At 44.1% G+C, this 4,578-nt stretch overlaps 1 protein-coding gene across 3 annotated transcripts in view; it reads right to left on the bottom strand.

Annotated features, from left to right (window-relative positions):
- DCAKD (dephospho-CoA kinase domain containing) overlaps positions 1–4,578 on the bottom strand; it is a 28,821-nt gene that overhangs the window by 17,538 nt on the left and 6,705 nt on the right. Inside the window, exon 1 of one of the 3 annotated variants that reach the window (XM_011377117.2) lies at positions 2,752–2,880. The exons of 1 other annotated variant lie outside the window; for it this stretch is intronic. The gene's annotated coding sequence lies outside the window, so the exon portion shown is untranslated. Of the gene's footprint in view, positions 1–2,713; positions 2,881–4,578 lie in introns of those variants that run through there. One more of the 3 variants, XM_011377119.2, reaches the window with a different exon arrangement.

The raw sequence follows: 4,578 nt of genomic DNA, 5'->3' as shown, positions 1-4,578 counted from the left end.
ACTAAGGTGCATTGTCCCACAGTGCAAAATACTCCACAAAGGGGCAATTCAAAGTGTCAGTATTCATGTTCAGAATGTGACTGCCTATAGTTGACAGTCTATAACAAATCCTCCTGAGTGCCGTGGTTTCCAAACCTTTGCTTTCAATAAAGTTAAAGGAGGTCTTAGAAGAACCATCACTTGACAGGTTATTAATAACTGATTTCGATGATATATCGTTGTGAGTTTGGGGCCTATAACTCAGAAGGTGTTCATACTGCCACAAAAAATGCCTTCAATTCTTGTGCATTTATTGACACAAACCAATTTTTTCAATGTTTATAGCCATGGCAGAAAAAAAGTTCTGCTCATTCTAGCAAACATACATGGATACATATAGGAATTAAAAGAAAAAGTTCCACTCAGCTTATTAAGAGAAGCACTTCAAATAAAACTTTTCATGTTTAACAATGATCAAAATTAGTAATACGTTTTGATCAGTTGTGTATTTTACAATTGTAAAAACTCAATCCAAAAGAAAATGTTTACTATTATGACCACAATGCAACTTTCGAAAATGTTTTAATTTTAATTTTTGTAAGTATTTTTGTTGCAGAAGATGACAAACCAAAGGCTTTCAAGCATAAAACCTATTATACTAGAAAAAAATCTGTGGGGGAAATAAAGTGGAAATATGAGTTCAAGAAGGAAAAAGGAACGATGTAAATTGCAACTGCTAAAACCCGATGTGTTTTTTTCAAAAGATGAGAGAAATCAAACCCATGGTATTTACTCCATTGTCTATTTAATAAATTCCTGATTGTTTTATTTTTTAAATGTCAATATTTACAATAAACTAGAAATCATACCTTTTACAACTATTAAAGCTTTCGGAGAAAAATTTTAGCTACTTCAGTGTGAGCAGTTTTCAAACCAAAGCTAAGCTCACTGCCTGCCTGTCTTCAGCTAGCATCCTTAATCTTTTCTCCTTAAGGCACAAACACAGAGATATGTGGGACCCTTTAAACATATTATCCAGGACAGGCTCAGACCGCTCGAGCTAGACAGAAAAGGCTTGTTGGGAATTTAGGGCCCTGCTAAGAAAAAACCACCCCAACTGGCCTGTTCACTTTCTATTCATCAGCCAGCTTTCTAGTATTTTATCGCTTCCCCAAAGGCCTGTTGGCACCCCACCAAATCGACCTTATTTATTCGGGTAAAATGGGTTCCCCCACCCCATATTCAAAGCCTTCCATTTCCTCAACTTTAAAATTAGGACTTAATGTCAAAGTTCATTCGGGTGATAATTTTCCCCTAATAATGTAGGAAGGAGGAAAGAGAACTAAAGGAGGCAAGCTATATTCAGAGACTGCAATATGCTGATCGACCCTGCAGCCTGGCCACGAGGACACCTGTAGAACAAAGGAAGCTTTCTGCTGGGATTGCTAACAACCCATTTCCCACACCTGTGAAGAGGAAACAGGAAAACAGTCTTTAAGTGGTTACCCTACACAAAATAGAATCTTTCATTCCCTATGGCCAAAACCATAGGAACCTATGGATTAAAGGCTGAGAACTGCCAGCAGGCCTTTCAGGCCTTTCTGGCTAAATACTCTTCCCCTTCTTCACAGGATGCCCATATCAAAGGAAATGGGTAAACAAAGACTTTAAACAGTAACGCACAGGAAGTAAAGAATGATATAGAAATTGAATTCCCCGAAAACTCAGGGTCTCTCACACTACCCTTACTTCTCTCAGTCCTCTTTACTGTATTATTGTCCCCATCTCTCCTTAGGCTCTCTCTGCCTCTGAGAGGAAACCACACTGTCTGTGGAGTGTTACCCTTTTCTAATAAACTTTCCTTTTGACCCTAACTTTGGTGTACGTGTTGAATTCTACACTCTCCACCAAAGGACCCTCTTCTCTCAAAGCAGGGCTTGGTCTCCCCCAGCTTGGGGAAATTTGCTCTGTCTTGCATCAGTTAAGAGAGTGAGAAAAATCTTTGAAATTCATAAACTCAACGCCAAAGGTGCTAATGCCTCCACCTGGGAAGCTGGGGAAAGAGACGGGTTCTCTCCCGCCCTCTTCAGTAGCCGCCATGGCCTGGGGGGTTCTTCGCTAAGACTTTACAACCAGTCTAGCCTCCTGGGGCAGAGAAAAACGGAGGGGAGCCTGTGTGAAAAGTGAAGATGATCACTCAGCGAAACGGCTGCCCAGCACTTTCCATCCACCCTGTGAAATAAATATCATTCCTATTTTTCCTAAGAGTAAACTTGAGAGTCGGAATGGCACCAAAGTGATACAACTGGAAACGGCAGAGGTGGATTCAAAAACCAAACTTAGGTCTGACCACAAAGTTGTAAAGTGTAGTGGCTTTGGACTGAACCTCGGTTTGAATGCACAATGTCCGCCGCTTTCTAGCTGTAAACCTTTCTCCACAGCTGTAAAACAAGGAAAAAACCTGACTTAGGAGGGTTGTCCTCAAGGCCAACCCTATAAAAGCGTTTGATCCAGTAGGTGTAACAGTGTGCTCAATAAATTGTAACCAACGCTTGGAAAAAAGGCGCGTACTCCACGCCCCACCACGCAGCACGATTGGTGCCTCGGGCGGTGGTTCTGTGCGCCCTGAGCCCAGCGCGGGGACACAGAACCGTGAGGATGGGCCCAGCTCTCTAGGCCCGGTGGCCCCCAAACTGGAAAAAAACAAAGCAGCCCTCCGGGGGCCGCCGCCTACCTCCTCCCCGGGGCCCGGCCGCGCGGCGCAATACCTACCCGGGCCTCTGACCCGGCCTTGGCCGCGCTGCTCGCCCAATCTCAGAGGCGCTTACTGGACGGCTGTGGGCGGGCAGGCGGGGCTTCAGGAGCGCGCGCAGGCAAACCGGACGTCCCGTCAGAGGAAGGGGCGGGCCCGGGGGCGGGGAAAGCGCGCTGGCCAGGGTGGGGATAGCAGGCAGATTCTGTGCTCGGAGCCAGAGCCTTCCCACGCTGGGGGTAAAAACTTGGAAAGTTCTCTGTCCAAATTCAGACCTGGCCATCACTAGCTGTGCGGCCTCTGGCAATGGTAAATAGCTACGGGGTTAATTGAGCACCCCCTACCTGCCGGGTCCTAAGAGCATTCTGTAGGAACTGTCTCACTGAATCTTCACAGCCCTTGAGTTGGATACTGTCACTATCTCCAGTTTACACAGAGGAAACTGATATTTTGAGATTAATCAGTTCGCCCTCTCTTACAAAGTCTGTGGCCGAAGAGCTCATATTCTGTCTATACAAGCCTAGCAAGTCATTCAGCCTCTCAGCCTGTCTCCTCTACTGAAGTGCAAATAATCGCTACTCTTGGCTCTTGTTGAAAGAATTGGAAATACAGTAGTCCCCATTTATCCACAGTTTCACTTTCCTGGTTTCAGTTACCCATGGTTAACCTCAGTCTGAAAAAATTACATGGAAAATTCCAGAAACAAACTAAGTTTTAAACTGCATGCCTTTCTGAATAGCATAAAATCTTGCTGCCATATTGCTCCCTCCCACCCAAGTTGTGAATCATCCTTTTGTACAATGTATCCACAATACCCACCCGTAAGTCACTTAGTAGCTTAGTGGCTGTCTCAGTTATCATATCAGCTGTCATAATACCATGGTGCTTGTGTTCAAGTAATCTTATTTTACTTAATAATGGCCCCAAAAGCACAAGAGAAGTGATGCTGGCAATTCGGATATGCCAAAGATAAGCCATAAAGTGCTTCTTTTAAGTGAAAAGTTAAGTATGTATAGGAAAAAACATAATATATTAGGGTTTGGTGCTATCCAAGTTTTCAGGCATCTACTGGGGGGTCTTGGGAAGTATTCCCTATGGATAAGGGGAGAGTATTGTACTAAAAGCATCTAATGCTGCCTCACATAAATTAAGTGGTCCTTAATTAACTCCTGCCTTGACTCTCTTCCCTATTCCTAAACTGTACTTCTACTCTCTGCTTTCTTTAAGGTAGGAATCCAATCTATCTTCACCGCTAGTATTCCCACTGCCTGGCATAGTAGGGACCACTAGAATAATTTGAGGAATGAAGTAATTCAACAATAAATTGAGGAATGAAGTAATTCAACACCTTTCTCTGATCACTCCAGAACCTTTCTCCTTTACATCAACAGCACTGAGAGCCATCACCCAATAAATAGGATTGTATCTCATGATCAAAAGGGCCACTTGGTCCAAACACCCTCCACATCATCTCTCCTCCACATCATCTCTCCTGTCTATACTCAGACATGTCTGGTGTCAGGGAACTCACTGTTTTTTGAGACAGCTTCATGTTGTCTTTGAAGTCCAGCCCTGGCAGAAAGTTCTTCCTTGGATAATCTCTCTCCTAGTTCTAATCCATGGGGTCACACAGAACTATCTTGATACCTTCCATAGAGCCAGATCTAATAGCCCAGTCCCCTCCTTGGATCAACTGGCAGATAACCTAGGTTTGTGGTTCCCAATCTTTTCCCTACACCTGACACATCAGAGGGATACCCAGACTCCCATTGGTAACCATGGCTGGCCATGGCAGTGATAGGGACAGGAACATGCCTGCCACACCCCCCAAATGATCAGGCATTTCC

The sequence above is a fragment of the Pteropus vampyrus genome, unplaced genomic scaffold, assembly GCF_000151845.1.
Source record: "Pteropus vampyrus isolate Shadow unplaced genomic scaffold, Pvam_2.0 Scaffold306, whole genome shotgun sequence".
NCBI classification, from domain to species: domain Eukaryota; kingdom Metazoa; phylum Chordata; class Mammalia; order Chiroptera; family Pteropodidae; genus Pteropus; species Pteropus vampyrus.
Note: the sequence above shows the minus strand (reverse complement) of the source record. Positions and strands in the feature narration are given on the sequence as shown.